At 41.6% G+C, this 19,154-nt stretch overlaps 1 protein-coding gene across 2 annotated transcripts in view; it reads right to left on the bottom strand.

Moving 5' to 3' along the window:
- The window catches only part of RAB44 (RAB44, member RAS oncogene family), a 350,449-nt gene that overhangs the window by 296,532 nt on the left and 34,763 nt on the right, over positions 1-19,154 (bottom strand). The gene's annotated exons all lie outside the window — the stretch shown is intronic.

Raw genomic sequence — 19,154 nt, 5'->3', positions numbered from 1 at the left:
AGCTAGTAATATTTAGGATCAGCCCAAAATTGGGGGAATTTTTCTAGAAAGAAGAGTGTCAAAGAAACTGAAGGATTTCTCTTCAGAGAGGGCATGGTCAACTCTTTGGGGAAGTTTCTGGCCACATTCACTGCATTAGACAAGGCTCAAACGTCCATGCAAAAGGTTTTCAATGCAAATATTTTATATCAGAGGGCTGGAAGGAGAAGGCAACCTTTTGGCTGACCATAATGTAAGACCCAGATGGGATATGGAAGAACTAACTACAGAGGAGGTCCATAATCTTTCTCAACAGGTGAGTTTGGAGATAACTTCTGGTTCCTCACAGTTAAAAGTGGGAGGAAGGTTGAGGTTTATCCTACGAAAATAGGAAAGATAACTCAGGATCAGTGGGTCCTCTTAACGTAAGTGGTTGCAAGATAGAGTTTGAAAGTATTCCAGTGCTGGACAAAGAACCAAGGGAAGTGAAATAATGTTGAGAGACTTTTTAAAAGAAAAGGATTGGTTAGTAAATTTAGATTTGAAAGATGCTTATTTCACTATTCCAAACCACAGAGAGAGTCAGACATTTAGTCATTTCCAATGGGATGCGAAATTATACAAATTCAAAAATCTGCCGGTTGGTCTTTCATCAGCTTGTGGTGTTTTACAAAGGCCATGAAACCAGACGTGGGGCTGTTGAGAGAACAGGGGATTAGGATGGTAATTTATCTGGATGACATCGTTGTTATGAGCCAGAAAAAAGAGGGTTTGGAGAAGCAATTTAATATGGTAAGGCAATTGTTGGAGACATTGGGTTTTGTAGTGAATTAGGAAAAATCACTTTTGCATCCAGCTCAGCAACTAGAGTTTTTGGGATTCATCATAAATACACTGAACGTGCAACTAAGGTTAACGGAGAGGAAAATAAAGCTGATAAAGAAGGAGGTTAGTCAATTTCAAATGACACAGGAAGTATCTTTGAGGGAAGTATCGTGGGTAGTAGGTCTTTTGTCGTCTTCAATACAGGATGTGTTCCCAGGTCCTTTGCACTAAAGAGCAAAAGGGTTTAAGGTACGGAGACAAAGTGATACTGTCAGAGGATGCGAAGGAAGAGTCAACTTGGTGGTTGGAATAGTTGGAAATATGGAATGGTTAGGCAGTGTTTGGGACTGTTCTGGATTTTGTATTTAATTCAGATGCGAGCACTTTAGGATGGGGTACAATGTGCAACAGTCGAAAGACAGGAGGCTGGTGGAACATGTCAGCGAAACAAGAGCATATAAATTATTTAGAGATCAAAGCATGTTTCTTTGCTCTGTGCAGTTTCAAAGAGACTTTGAAGGGTCATACAGTCCTTCTGAGGATGGACATTATCACTGCAGTGTAATATGTTCAAAAACTTTAAGAAAGCAGATCCAAGAGATTAACAGAGATAGCGATGGAAATGTGGAGTGTTTGTCAGGAACAGGAGATGAATTTGGCAGAGCAATAGCTACCCGGAAAGGAGAATGTAATAGCAGATTGGAATTCTTGGTTTATCAAGGATTACAGTGAATGGATGTTAAACAAGCACATTTTTAAAGGGATAGAGTTTTCGCTAGGTCCAACAGAAGTAGACCTCTTTGCACCCAGATTAATGTTCCAGAAGAAGAATTATTTCAATTGCCGTCCAGATCCAGATGCATTAGCACTGTATTTTTTACTCAGAATTTGGCACATTTAAAGGAGTATGCATTCCTACCTTTCGCAATGATTCAGAGGGTGTGACTGCAGGTCAGGAGGCAAAGTTGTAAATTTATACTGGTAACTCCTTTTTGGAATTCTCAGATTTGGTTTCCTTCAGTTTTGAAGATAGCAGCGGAAATTCCATTCCTAATAGACTGTTGTTAAGGAATGATGAGAGGAGTAGACAGAGAAGAACACCCACTTGTAGAAGCAGGTACGCTCAACCTTCTAGTTTGGAAAGTATCAGGTGTACAGAAATATTAAGAGGACTTTTGGGGAAGACTTTTGAGCTCCTCAATGAGTCTTGGGCTCCAAGGACAAAGAAGAGGTACAGGGGAGTGTGGAGTGTTTCGGTACCTTGGTGCGTGGAACGGAGTATGGATTCTGTGGAAGCAGATGAGGTTGAAGTAGCCAATTTCTTAGCAGAACTGTATGATCAGGGTTTAGCATATAGAACGTTGAATTGCTACAGATCGGCTTTAATGGCAGGACATTCTCTCTTGGAAGGTTTGTCTGTAGGTAGCAGTTCATTAGTGTGTAGAGTAATGAAAGGTATTCGTTTGAAAAGGTCCCCTAAGTCAAGATATGATACATTATGGGATTTGAATTGGGTTTTAAAATTGATTGACAGTTGGCCAACAAATAGGTTTTTAGGTTGTGGAAATTTTCATGGAAGTTGGCCACTTTATTGTGCTTGGTATCATTTAGACAAATTTCTGATATTCAGGTTTGGGTCTGGAAAGTAGATTCTTCCAACCAGCAGAAGTCTTGTTTGAAGTATGAGGAGGACAAAAAAATATGTTGGATTCTGTTTTATCCATATTTTAAGGAAAGGACAACATTTTGTGTTGTAACAGATAATTTGAGAAGAGAATGGAAAAATTCAGGGTTGATAGTGTAACTCAGCTGTTGTTTGCTTATGTAAAACCTTTTAGAACTGTTTCAGTGGCAATCATTGCTTGTGGGTGAAAATGTTATGAGAGAAGCAGGAGTGGATTTGGAAAAGTTTAAAGCTCATTCTATAAGGGGGAACTATGTTATCATAGATGTTTTGTTCATGGGGAAGATTGGAAGAAATTTTGAAGGCAGCAGATTGGTCTAATGTGGGGGTGTTTAGGAAGTTTTTCTGAAACCAGTAGAGCATGTATTTAGTTCTGTATTGGGAAGCTTTGAGCATGCATAATGCTAGCCGCCTGTCTTGCCATAAAATGTCAATTTTCATAGTTTTAATGATTAGAGAATTGTGATTTGTTTAAAGACAAGGAGGCTAGCATTCTCCCTCTCTACCTTCTGTTGGCGAGAATAAGTCAAAAAAAGAGTTAAGATGATATCTAATCTAATAAGCTGTATGTACATTATTAATATTCTTTATACTGAAGTGTAAGTATTTAGAATTGCAGTAGGCATATTTCAGGGAATGATGTAGTAATTATATTATTATGTTTTCTTTAGACAATTGATGTTTTGTTTTGGAGGAAAAGTGCAAGAGAATGAGCAGGATAATCAGAACAGCACCGAAAGAGGAGGAAGTTGGAGTACTGGGGTGTTTTATGGACTGAAAGTTCTATTTTGTTTGTGTTGCAATATTTGGTTCTATAATGGAGCTTTGAAGATTGTTGCTTGGAAATGGTGAATAAAAGGGTTTGTGCATACTGCTAGCCTCTTTGTCTTTAATAAAATCATGATTCTCTAATCACTCAAACTACAAGAATTGACATTCTCATCAAATATTATTTATACCAATATACATTGTTGCTATAGTACCTCAATATGGTTCAATGCATCAAGGGACCCGGTTCTTGAACTTGCAAACGAAAGAGTCCCATGTGTGAAAACAATTAAAGGAAAACAAATTTCACCAGAAAAGCACCTACACATCACCAATCCCATATTATTCTCATTAAAACAAAATCAAATTCCAAATACTAAGTCATCTATATCCAGGTAATTTCTACATATTCCAAAAAGGGAGGGGAAGCTAACTCCCACCTTTCATTCAAGAGTTTTATAGATGGGGTCGCCAGGGCCCTTAATGGCTCCAGAAGGGGGGCTGTGTGCCCCCCCTCACATTGAATGCACGGGCCCCGGGGGATGGGGTCCCCAGGGGCTACTTTCAGCCCAGGAGAAAGGCTGCTGAGGATTTGCAGCTCTTCTGTGGCTCTGTGACAAAATTAGAAAAGCACGTTTTTGACCCACGATGTGGGTCCCCAGCACAAGGCCTAGGCAGTCAAAGTATTCCTACCCCACCCCTTGTGTATTTTGTTGGGCAAGCCAGAGTCCCAAGGTGGCTGCCAGCACTTTCTGGTTAAAGTAGTGGCAGCCAATCAGATCTCATTTTGAGATCTTTGAATTTGTGGATCCTCCACATCGCGATAAATATAAATCATTTTTCTTTAGTTACTCCAAAACTGCTGAATGGATTTCCACCAGATCACAAAAGAGATCTTTCCGGACCAAGATCTAGCTTTCTGCCAATTTTGGCATAATACTGTCCAGCTGTTCAGGGTGTAGTTGTGTCTGAAATCCCCATGGGAAATTGCATGGGGAAAACACATTTTGCCCCCCCCCCACACCCTTGTTGAATCACCTTGAAACTTTCCAGACAGCAGCTGAAGTGAGTGGCAAACTAGTTTTGGAAATTTCATGAAGATTCATCAGACTGTGCCAAAGTTATTAGCAAAACACTATGGATAACTATACCTACTTCATGGTGACCACCAGTAGGTTATATATATCTGTATCCATATCTATCTATCTATATATATGTGTGTGTGTGTGTGTGTGTGTGTGTGTGTGTGGTCAGTCGACGTGCCCCCGGATTGCCTAACATACGAGCTCAGGAGACAAGAAGTCGTGCATACAAGTGTACAGATGATGGGGCGGAACGAGTGGAGGAAGTCGGAGGATTGCAGAAACTTTGTAACCGAGGCACCATGTAAGTAGCTGGGAAAGCAGGAGTCAGAGCAGGGAAGTGGAACTTGTATTTATATTGGTTAGCATCAGCTAAATAAATGACTGGTGGCGCATAACGAGCTGGGAGTGCCATTGCTTTCCTTATTAAGGATGCTGTTTGTGGAATAAAGATAGATAGATAGATAGATAGATAGATAGATAGATAGATAGATAGATAGATAGATAGATAGATGAATAGGTATACTACTGAAAGTACATGCTTATGAGTGTAAATGTCCAACTCTCCCATCTTTTCAATGGGGAGATCCTCACACCTATAAGTTGACAACTTAGGGCCTGATTTAGAGTTTAGTGGATGGGGTTACTCAGTCACAAACGTGACGGATATCCCGCCCACCTTATTACAATTCCATTACATCCTATGGACAACGCATTACAGTGGACGGGGAGTAACGTGTCTGACAAACTCCAAATCAGGACCTTAGTAGTAAATGTGAACGGTACCAGAGGAGTGGCTGGAAAAGCTGTCATACTTACTGCTAAATGGAAAGATTATAGGGAGGCATAAGAAAGAGCTTAGGAAGTTCTAGGGAGCGGTTCAGGAAGGATCATGAACCCACCTACAAAAGAGTAAGCCCATTGCTAACTACAAACTGTACTTCTACAGTTACTATAGGCAAAAAGGGACACAAACAGTAGTAAAATACTTCAACTCAGAGAGGGGTGTGGCTAGCTGGGCAAGATGGCGGACGCATAATTGTACCACTCCGCTCTGATCTCATCCTAAATCTTGATTTTATTACCTGAGAGGATCCATCAAACCCTGATACACCAGCGCTAATAACACTGTACATACATGCTGCTCGGGAGGTAAGAGTAGAAGATAAAGGCCATCAGGGACAGCAATAAAAAAAGTACGTGATGTGGGACTGAAAGTCGGCCTGAGACAGACCATGCTTGCAGCAGGAAAACAGACACCCAGGGAGTGAATCAGAGGAGTGTCCTGCCTAACAACACTGTATACATAGTTGAAGGGAGCCTGGAGAACCTGTGGCCGTGATCTCTGCAAGGACAAGGCACGTCAGAGTGAGCAGTGCGGTGACTTGAGATGTGCGGCAGCCTCCATGACCTCATTGGGCTGCAACACTGGGACTTACTTGATATCTGGTGTGAGCGACATGGAAAAGAGTGTGATTACTCATTCTACTCCTCCCTGTCCTCACTGCTGATGAGGCTGGACAGATTCATGTGCTCTACCAGACTGTGTCAATGTATCACCCATACAGAGTACCTGGCCGGACAATCTCTAACCAGAGCCCCCTATTTTTGGGGTTGCGACTAACAGACAGTAGGCCAGCGATTCTCACCAGGCACCTGCAGCCTGTGGTGCTTTGAAGGCCCACACAATAGAGATACACTACTTACAGCAATTACTGAGTATTTCATGGTAAATCCTGGCACAGCCTTATTACGGAATGAGAGGCTTTCAAGGTGGTGGTCCGGGGTCAATGCATGGGACAAACCATAGGCATTAGTAAGGAATTTAAGACAGACCTAGGCACCCTAGAAACTGCACTACACTCGATAAGGAATACCCTGGGAACTGGCCCGTCCCCACACAAACTTCTCAAGGACACGAAAGATCCCTATACCGCTACATTAGAAAAATTGAGAAGCCATGATTACAAGACCTCTATAGCCAAAATACATGACATGGAAGGCAAATCTGGGCGGATGCTGGCCTGGCTTATTCAGACGGACCAAATTTACAAGGAGTTCTGCAAATACTAAAAATTACTATTACTAATAGCAGCCCTGAAACTTTCCCACATAACACACAAGATGAGCTCCTGGACCATTTTACTCTCCCAACACTGACACAAGATGCACAATGTAATATTGGGGGCCCAGTAACAGTGCAGGAAATTAGGCAATCCATTAAAAACATGGTTACAGGTACAACCCTGGGGCCCGCTGGACTGCCAGTGGATTTTTGTAAGCAGTTTGCAGGCAACCTGACACCGCGACTGATGACATTATACTCTGAGTCCTTACAGAAAGAACAACTTCCACAAGGAGTGCAACAGTCATTCCCCTGCCCAAAAACACTGCCCTAGGAACCCCTGTTACAGACTACTGCCTGCTGTCTATGCTCAACAAAGATTTTAAAATCTTAAGTAAAATCCTAGTGACCAGACTCCGCCCCTATATGCAAATTCTAGTGCAGGAAGACCAAAGTGGATTCATACCACAACGTATAACCTCTCTCAACCTTAGAATACTCTTTCATATTCTCTACCATCCAGACGCTTAAGACATACCAGACGCAATGCTGATGTCGGTAGACCTTGAAAAGGCTTTCGACACGATTAGATGGGACTTTCTACTGAAAGTAATGTGCTGAATGGGGATGGGTGAGGACTGGATTAAATGGGTGACTCTCCTCTACACTAGCCCAATGACAAGAGTAAAGACAGGGACGGTTAACTCCACAGCTTATGTAGTGTTCAGAGGTAAAAGGCTGGGGTGCCCATTGTCACCCCTATTGTTCGCTCTAGAAATTGAGCCTCTGGCAGAATTATTCCTGGGAGATGGAAGGGGAGAAGGGATAACACTAGAGGGACACACTCATGTTATTTCGTTATATGCAGATGATTTCCTTTTGTACTTGGCTAATGGTGTGACTGGGACCGCGGAGGCGATGTTCCGACAAGAACCTTTTGGAGTCTTATCTGGCCTAAGGGTGATCCGACCAAGATGTGCTTGTTCCCTTGTACCCCAGGAGTCCTGTGACCTTTAAATATCTACCATACAAACCTACCATCACCTGGATGACCTACAGGAGAGTAACCTGGGGCAGGTACTACACTCCCTTCAATCAAATGTTGCCTTTTGGAGATCCCTGAAACTGTCAACTGCTGCTTACAATAGGCTCACCAAACCGGTAAGTGGCATGGCTATACAGATCACTACTTGAGATGGGCAGGAAGCTGCTGGTGGTGCTCAGGGGCAGGCTGGATGTGTTGCTGGGATGTAGGGTAAATGATAAAGACTGGGACAGGATATTAGCCTACTGACACAGAATTTCCCATAATACAAGACTAAAATACATGCAATTAATATACTACATTTGACATAGCTCACACCACACAGACTACATGCAATATATGGAGGAGAGCCTGGGGTATGTCTTAGATGCCACCTGCCAGACGCAGATTTCAGCCACATGATGTGGGAATGCTCAACACTGCAGGTTTACTGGAATAGGGTGTCACTCCATCCCAATGAAACACTGAGGCGCCCTCTCCCCTGTACTTTAGAAATATGCCTATTTGGAGGGTTCCCTAGGCCCAAGAAGCACAAAATTAGCTCTAAATTCCTAAACCTGGCTATCGCCTTGGCATTCACATAGAATTGCGCTACACTGGAAATCTGTCAGGGACATCAGTGGAGGCCTGGGCTGGGGATGTCACCCTGTGGTCCAGAGCAGAGGAGACTGTTTTCAGGTGGGAGGATGCTCATGGACTCAGGAGACACCCCATATCGGGATTATGGACTGAGTTGCTTGAGAGATGGAAACACCCAGCGAGGGACACAGAGTCAGAACAGAGTAAGACAGATGTAGAGACAGAAGATGCATATGCCCACAGCACGGAGTGAGATGCTACTGGCTGAAATGACCACACTACTGACCGCCCACATCCCCCCACCCCTCCTACATAGGACATGACAGACATATATATATATATATTTGCCGAAACGCGTTGACATTCTGTGCAGGAAACTGTGATTGAATTTAATGGAATAAAATTGGTGAAATTCAACTTATGAACATTCCTTTTGTCCTCACAAGACGGCCAAGGGATCAGTGCAGCCGTTTGGTGGATATTGTTCCATCTGTTTTGGTATATATATATATATGTATGTATCCGACATGCTCAGCCACATACGAGTAATGAGCACACATAATCCATCCCTCATTAGCATTATACCTCAGGATATCCTCCACTCAGCTCTCTCAGACACTACACTTTGTTTTATTTTTATTTTCTGTTTTCCTTTTTATTGGAACAGTTATAGTCTACAGTTGTGTATATTGGTTACACTGGATTGAAGCTACTCAGGTCCTGAATAGCAAGGCACACACAAATAAATATGCAATGCATATCTAACTAAATAAGTAACTACTATCATGGATTCCATAAACAAGTCCAAGTCGGTACCCATGTGAAATTATTAGTCATTATGAAATGTTGGCTAGAAGAAATAACAAATGCTAACGTTCAAACAATGCCTTATGTCACTGTTTTCACAAATTAATGAGAAGAAGCTAAACAGACGTGTACTGTGAAACATGATGTGAAGAAAAACTTAAAAGGAAAAAAAAAACAATACACATGTTTAAAAAAAAGTACTACATCTCAGAGCTGGAGTTATGTCCAGTACCACACATGGCCAACAACTTGTATTGAAAAATCCTCCCTAAGAAAATAATGGCGGTAGATCATTAAAATAAAATCCCAAAGGAAATAATGTTAACATAAATTACATTATTTTACATTGTTACAAATATAAATAAATATAATTCAATTAAAAAAAAATATCTATGTATTATTTAATAATAAAATAATGTAACAACCTATTTTTGGATGTATAATTTATGGTATTTATGGTAGCATCAATTTTTTTAAATTAAATTATAATTATGATACTTTTAATCAATACCATATATCACATTTCTTAAGTATTAATGCCTAATAAAAATTTACTTTTTTTAGTTAAAACTTCAGAATTTTTTTTAAAAATTTAGTTCAAGGCACTTATAAAGCACATGGCTACTCGGCAGAGTATGTATTTTTTTATAACTCTGCTTTTATTGATTTTATAATACAGATCCAACAAAAACAATACAGTGCATATCAATGCGAGTCATCACAAATATCTTCTTTGAGGACAGAGTACAGGCACAGTCAGGAATATGTTTCAACAGCGACCAGTGCAGTAATATTGCCCCTCAGCTTTCCCTGCTAGTTAACATCCTCATGTAACCAATCCTTATGTACACTATATGTACCAGTGGTGCAACATTGCCACAGTTTGTTGTCACTATTATATCCAACATATCCATCTCATTATTCAGTCATCATGGTCAGTGCTCCAATCAGAGCATGAATACTCCGTAAAAGTGAAACGTTCCAATAGTGTTCCCCATGCAATCACATCAGTTAGTGCCCCCTCCTCCCTGCGTGTTATCCGCATATGTTGTTCTTCCGCAGTTCCCCATTCCATTATAGCTCGTAAGTACAGGACAGCTCAAGTACAGGACAGCTGTTTCCGAATGAACACCCTTTATCAGTGCATGTACTAACGTATCCCTGCCCATCATTCCTCGCCAGAGTATATTTGAATTAATTACAGATTTAATTTCAAAATATGTTAATAGTACTGTAGCATTTGTTAAGTTTTACATTTAAAATAAATATATAATTAATTTATATTAAAATGTACCATATGTTTTTAATAATTTTGTTTAGTTAAATGACTTTTTCACTTTTTACGTTTTCACTATACTTACTAGAGGGAGACTTCACAATCAAGGTGGAGCTCTCCCTATGGTAGGATATTACTAAAATTCATAAAGATTATTTTTTTTAAATGTAGAACAAAAACTGCTAGAGCACTGTTAACTTAAATCTTCCAAAAATGTAAATATATTAAATCAAACAAAATCGTGTTTCTGATGTTTACATTGAAAAAATGCATTCTTAAATAAAATATTTTTATGCATGAACAATTATTAAAAGTGATGTACAAAATTATTTAAAGGTAGCCTAAATATATTTTAATAAAAAATAGTTAAATTAATTTCTGAATTCAAAAAGGTTGTTAAAATATTTTATAATTGAATAATAAATGTGTTCTTTTCACCATTAAATTACATTAATTTATATTTCTAACTATTTTAAAAAAACATTTAATTTAACAATATTTCCTTTGGGATTTTGTTTTAAGCCCCTACCTCCATTATTTTCAATGGGAGGAGGTTAGACTACCAGTGGGTGACTGTAAGAAAACAGGTTGCCCCTATTTTTCACTTTTTGCTGGTGTTTTCCTGACTCCGATGGTGCACTGGGTACTGCTATCCAGTCCCATGGCCTGTGCTCCATGTTAACTGAGTATGCAAATTAGGTTAATTATAATTGGCTATGTCAACCTACCTATAAATCCCTAGTATATGGTAGGGCATGTGGGTGTAGGGAACCTAGCATAGGTAGTGCACCCACAGGTGCACTGCTGGGGTGCCCATGGTCATTTTAAAGGCAAGCCTGTCTTGCTGGCTGCTTTTAAATTAAAGTTATATGCAAATTCGACTTTGGATTTAAAAGTACTTCCAAAGTCTTAAACTACCCTATTTTTACATAAAAGTCACCCCTAAAATGTGCCTTATGCACCCCTAGGGTTGGGTGCCATGTAACTATAAGCAGGGACCTTATAAAAATACTTGTGTAAACACAGGTGAGGTAAAATTGCCAAATTAGTTTTTTCCTCACCCTAGTGAATGGCCTCCATTAGCTAAAATGGGGAGACTTTATTTTAATTAACAAAGTCCCCCTCAGTGCCAGATACCTTGAGTTTAGTATCACATTAATCGTTATAATAAATCCCACAACTTACAATTGTTGGATTTACTAGAACTAGTTCAGGTAAAGAGTTTTAAAACTTTACCTGAAGGGTGCCGACTTCATCTCTGTAGTGCCCTTCTCTGATTGGCCAGCCTCTGGCAGAATGGCTGGGCTGCCTTGATGAGGTGTGAAGTGGCCGGGCTGAACACAAAGGATGTGCCTGAGAGAGGAGATCTGCCTCAGCAGATGGTGAAACAGGATGGGGGGAGAGCAGCCAAACTGGTCTTCAAAGGAAGGGAAGGACATTTGGAGCAGGTCAGGACCTCCCCCACTTCCTGCAACCCAAGACAATTAGGCGCCCTCTTGATTAGATTAGGAGAGGACAGGAGAGGGGTGTGTTTAGGATTTTTAGCCACACCAGTGGTTGGGCTCAGCCAGATCTAACCTCCAAAAATCACATTCAGCCATGGTGGATTTTTGAAGAATGTTGCTCACTAGGATTGATTTTTGCCACACTTCCCAGGAAGTGGTCATCAAAGAGGGAAGGAGCCTGCCTGTGATTGGACAACCAGGACCCCCCTGCTTTCCACCCACCCAGGAGCAAGGATAAATAAGGCAGAGCTGTACCCACACCTCAGATCCCTTTCAAGGAACAAGACAAAGAAGAAGGAGGACTGCCCTGCTGAACCCCTGACCTGCACCTGGATACTGCACTCTGAAGGACTGAACCAGCTGCACATTTGGGCTTCACCACTAAAAGGACTTTGCCTGTCTTCTACTGCTTTAAGAAGGGACTCCCTGTTTTCTACAGGTACAAAGGAGCTGCCCAGAGTCCCATGCATCAACTCCTGCAAGCAGAGCCCATGCGACCAGCATCCAGTGGCCATATGAGGATTCTGACCAGATGCATTCTGGGAATTGTAGTCCCAACTCCCAAAGAGCAACTCAGAGCCTCTGGAACCATTGATCAAGTTGTAGACACTTCAAGGACCCAAAAAGGACCTCTGGAAGAAGATCGAGAAGTTTGGAGACGTTTGGAGCAACCCATAAGTTGAAGATGTGCATTGTGGGAGTTGTGGTCCTAGACCCCAAGAGGCAAACCAGAGCCTCAGAACCCTTGGCTGGTGCTGTACACCACTTTCCTGAATCAAAAAACACTTCTGAAAGTAAGTGTAACAGTGTTACCTCCAAGGTGGCCTGAACTCTGGACATTGTCCCTGCCCAGTGTGACCTTTTTAACCCTTTGAGCGCTAGTTGCTTCTATGCACTAGAAAACTATTCTTTAAAAATGTATCTCTCGTTCCCCTTATCTGATTTTAATCATTTTGGTGTCATATTAAAGAAAAAAATATAATCTATTTTTATAAATTGCTGTTGGATTTGTATTGTGTTGTGTGTTTTGCTTACTTACACTTTTGTGATTTTTAAATGCTTTACACACTTGTCTCCTAAGTTAAGCCTTGTCGCTAGTTGCCAAGCTACCAAGGGTTGAGCTGGGGTTAATTTAGTGAGCCCTAACTGGACCTAAGTGGGGGTTAGTGGCCTCTTGCTAGGTGTCGGTACTTACCTGCCCTTACCAATGGGCCACTTTCCAACAGTGACCATGTGTGGTGCCCCCATCTGATTCTACACTTTTGATTAATTTTACACTCAGATTTTGTGAATAGAGAAAGCAGCAAAGTCATTCAAAAGTGTAAGAGTGAATTACATATGTAAATTGCTCACCACTGTAGGTTACTTTGTGAATAGCCCTCCACATGTCTTAATTAAAATTATAGATGGTATTCCTTTGTTAATTGTTAACTTTTGGGTATAAGAACAATCCCTTGATGAGTAACAATGACCACTTACTCTCTCGGATTGTAAATGATTTCCAAGAAAGGAAGAAATATTCAGATAGATCTCTTAGCGGAGAATTCTATGATATTTTTTAACTGATATAGAATACATTGTTCACATTTTAGTGTTTTTTATTATTTTATTTAAAACAATTTTATGTAATAAAATAAAAATATGTATCAAATTTAACTGAGATGTTAACCTTTTCCTGAACTCAGTCTCTTTGCTATTTTTGGTATTAGTTTCAAAACTGAGTGCTGTGCCTTCCTTTAACTTAGTACTTTTTTATAGAAAGATTTTTTGTTTCAGCTTGATGTAGCATATGCGACTATAGGCCTTATTACGAGTTCGGCAGACGAGAAGACACATCTGCCGAACGTCCGATGGGAAGGTTACCCCCTTACTGGCAACCTCCCTATCAACCCTATTACGACTTTCCCGCTGGGCTGATGGGCAGAAACCAGGGTTTCCCCCTGTCAGCCAAGCGGGAAAGTGGCGGCAGCATTGTCAGGGTTCATAATCAAACCGGCGGCAATCTGCCATCCGCAGGGGCCACTAGCACCCTCACAATGTGCACTGTCTGTACAGCATTACCAGGGTGCTGGGTAGAGGGCCCCCTTGTTATCCCCTGCACCTGTTCTCCGTCAGCCTTTTCATGGTGGTGAAAGCACTATGAAAAGGGTGGCAGAGAACCAAGTCATAATCAGCAGGATGGCTCTGACTTCAGGGCCGCACTGGCTGATTACGACCTGCACCACCATCAGCCCATTGGGAACATTGTTTCAGGTGGAGACGGTAGTCGTTTGGCGCTTCGACCGCCAAACTCTTAATTTGGTGGTCAGACCGCCAAAGCGCAGCAGACATGACCGCCACCACAAGTCTGGCAGTCTGTTGACCACCAGACTCATAATGAGGCCCTATGTATGTTTTTTAATTTAGGTCCTCACAGGATTAAATACAAAGCATTGTACCTTGGTGTTAAATGGGGGAAAGGAGGAGATATGTACCAAGTGGATTAACTGCACAGTCTGCACAGTTTGCAACCAGGAAACCAGTGTTCTATCCCAGCTTCCGTTCTTGACAAAAATGTATGATCATAGCCCTTAGATTACTGTGCCTCTTCATCATGATCAGCACCGTTGAAAGCACCTTGAAATAATTCAGTGCAAAACATAGTTGTAGAAAAAAGTTTCTTGCAACAATATAAGCCTTTTATAGGGGACACTTGATGATGGTGGGGACACATAACAAATGACTTCCCTCTTGGGTCACAACTAATATCATCTTGTAGGTATTCGGGGATTGGGTGGTTCATTAATATTTCTAAGATCATGCTGAGAAAATATAGCATCTAATAAATGCAACTTATGCACTGATATAATCAAATGTACTAACATGAAATGATTCCAAATGTTAGAAGAATCAAGGGCTATATAGTCAAAAGCATTTGATTCACAGAATTTGGCCGTTTCCAACCGCAAATAATATTTTACTTATGTATACAGCAAAAATTACAATTCGGTAACATGTTACCCATTCACAAGTTTTGTTTAGCAATTTGGTATTTGGAAGCGGCGTGTTTAAGGCCTCTCTTCCAAATTCAAATTACATGGCGTGTATAAATGTTTTGTGACCGAATTACTGTTGCAAAACATACATTTTTTACCGATACCTCAAGGATGGTGGTAACCATTCCCAAATTAGAAGGGGTCACCATGGGACCTCTTCTCCTTTGTAAAAATTAAACAAATATCTTTCAAGAGCCGGGAATGGTTTAAGCACCACTCTCTGCTCCCAAAGAAAGCAGAAACATAAACATTTCATTTTATTTTTTGCAATGCATCCCATTTTCCTTTCTGGAAAACAGACTGCATTAAAAAAATTACTTTATTAAAACGCAATCATAGACATGGTGGTCTGCTGGCCTCAGCAGACCACCTTCCCTGTAATGGCTGCAATTCCTAATGGGTCACAAATTATGATCCACCTCATTCATATTCATGAACTAGGTCTATTGCAACCCCATTAGGAATCCGTTTTCACAAGTTGTAAGTTTGTGTACATTAGGAATTGTGATTAGGAAATCATGATCCCTAAAATTTGTACATATGACCCATAGAGTTTTAGAATTTTGAAGAGTCTATTTTTAAATGACGTTTGCACAATATATACACCAAATACTTGGATGGCACTGGTTGTTGAGGTCAAGCCAAACCCCTAACACAGCTCTCCCTAATAAATGGCTTAACCAACTCTGGAATACGAGTCCAGATTCAAAGTAAAACATGAAGAAATGGTTAGTGCATTTCACTAATAAAGGTAGAACACCCAAAGTATATACATCATATGATTGAAGAACATTATGAGGGTTATTATGACCTTGGCGGTCACCAGATCGCCAGGGTCAAGATGACGGTCTGACCGCCACATTACGACTGTGGCAGAGCCACCACGGTCCAACCGCTGACACAGCCAGGCTGCCGCCAGCTTGCAGCCTGGTGGTTCTGGTGGTTGTAATCCGCCAATGCAGAGCTGCAAGCTGCAAGCAGTGCTGGCCTGGGGATTACAAGTCCCCATCCACCAGCCTGTGCATGGCGGTTTATACCGCAATGGAAAGGCTGGCGGAATGGGGGACTCAGGGGTCCCCATACACAGCCCCGTCGCACATTCCACTGCTCGAATTTCAGGCATTGGAATGCGCGACGGGTGCTGCTGCACTGCCACAATGCCACCAGCTCCATTAGGAACCGGCAGCAACGTTAAAGCCCTGTTCCCCGCTGCCCCAGCAGGCAGAAACACTGTTTCCACCCCCTGACCCAGCTGGGAACTCAAATTAGGGCCGGCGGAGTTCAGGCCGCTCGTGTGGCCTGATGGTGGGATGACTTTGGTGGGCGGCCTCCACCGCCCGCCAAAGTCATAATGGCGGCCTATGTACTGATGAATATACAGTGATCGCTATAAAGTCCATTCTTCAGAAAGGAGGGAATCCTGATCACAGTCACCTGTGCATTGTGTGCTGACACTTGCAGCAGCTCAGAGCTCCTTGCCTACTCACGATCTCTTAGGTAACTCTCACATTCAGCCTCTGAGGTGCTGTTGCTTAGCTGCATATGCAGAATAGGGACAATCCAGAATCCCTTTTGCCCACCTACTTGCCCATTCTTCAGCAGTGGGAAAATAGTGCAGACTGCCATGGGCTATGTCTGTTTTGTCAACGCTGACCTGGCCCACTGCAGGCTTTAACAATTTACCTCATCAAATGTGATGGGTATAATGGGTAGGCAGGACAGTTGCAGTTGGAGCACAGGTCCCCATCTGCCTTCCTCCAACAACATGATTGCCACTACCAAACAGGCAGACTGCACCACGTGCGTGCAACACACTTCCAATATGTCATGTTTGGTTACCATACACCCAATAACACCTTCCACACACTAAGGGGCTGGTTATAAGTTAGGCGGACGGTTTACACCAACTGCTGAACTTTCAACAGGGAGGTTGCCAGCATACTGGCTACCTCTCCACCGTGCCCATTAAGTGTTTCCACTCGCTGGCCTAGAGGGAAACCTCCTACAGCATTGTTTCTTGCTCATAATGGAGCAAGCGGCAATGCTGTAGAGCGCAGGGTGCACCAGCACCCTCGCTATGTTCACTGGCTGCAAATCAGGCAGTGAACATTGCGATGGTGCTGACCAGGGGGGCCCTTGCACTGCGCATGTGAAGTGCATGAGCAGTGCAGGGGCCCCATTGGGGCCCCCTGCACCAGTTCACCACCAGCATTTTCATGACGGTGGTACTGTCATGAAACCACTGGCAGAGAAGGCGGGTGTAATCCCCAGGGCAGTGCTGCTTGCAGTGCTGCCCTGGTGGATTAGAACAGCCACCACCTCCAGACCGCTAGGATCTCTGATCCTGGGGGAGCGGGTGGTGCCCTGGTGGCTCGACCACCAGGGTTGTAATGTGGAGGTCGACCCCAGCATTTGCGGCGGTCCGACCATCATCCGAGAATCTGGCAGTCTAGTGACCACCAGACTCGTAATGAGGCCCAAACCTCTTTCCAACTGCATTTGCATTTCTCAAATGCTAGTCAGCCCCACTCCTTATGCTCATATGTATACAACATTGCACCAAAGCTCTCTGGATTCCAAAGTGCTGCTACCTTACTGCACTAACATCAGTAACCCCACATGACCTAAATGTTCATCTTAAGCTTTAGTGTACCTACAAACACTCACATCACTCAATTGCACAGCTATTTACGTGTCTGGAGGTGCTAGCTAGACAACAGTAGGCACAGGCAGAGCAATTGAAAACTGACCATCCAGATCAACTATGTTCCAGAAGATCCCACAGGACAACAAATGACACAATACAGAAGATGAATGTGTAGTATTGCGGAGGCTAGGTATTACAATAGTGTTGTTTTGTGAAAACTCAAATTAGATTAGATTTGAAGTTTATTCAATGATTCGAATACCAGAAGGAATTCCTTAGCAAAGTTTCTGTGAGGTGGGCTTCAAATATGATTACATTTGTCTACATTTGTTAGTTTATTTCAACTAACAATTGTGAGAATTTGATTGTGTTTACAATAGTCACAGCAACACAAATAAGAATTTTACTCAGCTATAAAATTTGCCTCAAATATATTTTACCTAGCATTGTTCATACAAATTAAGTACTTTTGCTAGACATCACAAATTATCCCTATTAGCATATTGAGCAGCTAGTAGTAGTGTGATGCTATTAACAATGCATATTTGCAATTTTACAGTGTACTATAAGCAAATTAAAGTTTTGTAAATAATTTGAATGCCCGCAGTTAAAGTAGCAGCTTTATATATATATATATATATATATATATATATATATATATATATATATTAACCTTTTTCCTTCAAGTTACCAAGCAGACCAACATAGAAAATTCTCAGCTTTGGGTAATTTTAACACACTCTCCAGTAAGAACTTTGAAGCCACAGACTATAAAACCAAACTATTGTAGAGAGACAAGCAAAGAAACTGTGGAACAAAGAGGTAAAACCATAGATGGGGGGAGGAGAGAAACAAGGGAGGACAACATAAAAAAATTAATGACAATGTGGACGGAAAAAAAGATGAATAATTGAAATATCATAATAAGGGTGGAATTGAGAGAAGCATTAAACATAACTGAAGCAAGGGATGAAAAGAAAATAACCAAATGAAGAGGGGTTTGTAAAAAAGAGTGACTGCCATTGGGGAGCAAAGGTGTAGACAATCCTAAAATGGGAAGGACGGGAGTGAAAGGCAGAGAAGTCATGAGAGGGGAATTAGGAAGAAAGAAGCATAGAGAGCACATTAATATTTTAGGCAAGGAAGAGAAAGAAAGAAATGTGAATAGAGGAGTGAATATTTAATTGAATGTTCCATTGTATGCATACATTTAAAATTTTTACCAGTTACATGCATTATTATACATGTGAATAGCTACCTGTGTTGCTGGATTTGTAAAATGCTGTATATTACTGACCGAGGGGTTAAGAAAGTTATTACCCACATTTGTATGCATTTGACCAATGGATATCTTCATTTGTGTTTCTTGACAGTACACATTACTAGTATGTGTTAATTGTCTTAATAAAAGATGACATTCACCTCAAATGGTTTCATCGATTCAGTTCACCACTCAGGGTGATCCCTGAAAATGCATTCTTAAGAGAGGTGTATCTGGCATAGGGAAAGTCGGGTGTGGTGAGCTAAAAGTCACATTTTTATGTAGCAGGTTTAAGAGGGAGCGATAGCCACGTTATTTTGAGCCTAGATCTCAAAGTAAAGGATCAATTTCTCCTGGTCTTACTGCAAGACAATGGTGCTGAGTTTCAATCTAAGGTCCTCATTTAGGGTTTGGCAGATAATGGAGAGCCACCAAAAATAGGTCCTCCCGCTCTACTTGGGTTCATGGGAAGTGCTATATTTCTGAAAACATAGCCTCCTTTAGCTCTGCCGGTCGAAACTTTTGAATGACGGCTCGTCTGACATTAAGACATTGGCCAATGTAAATCAGACCCTCCGTCCCATTTAAGGTGGGTG

This window comes from Pleurodeles waltl, chromosome 6, assembly GCF_031143425.1.
Source record: "Pleurodeles waltl isolate 20211129_DDA chromosome 6, aPleWal1.hap1.20221129, whole genome shotgun sequence".
Lineage (NCBI taxonomy): Eukaryota > Metazoa > Chordata > Amphibia > Caudata > Salamandridae > Pleurodeles > Pleurodeles waltl.
Note: the sequence above shows the minus strand (reverse complement) of the source record. Positions and strands in the feature narration are given on the sequence as shown.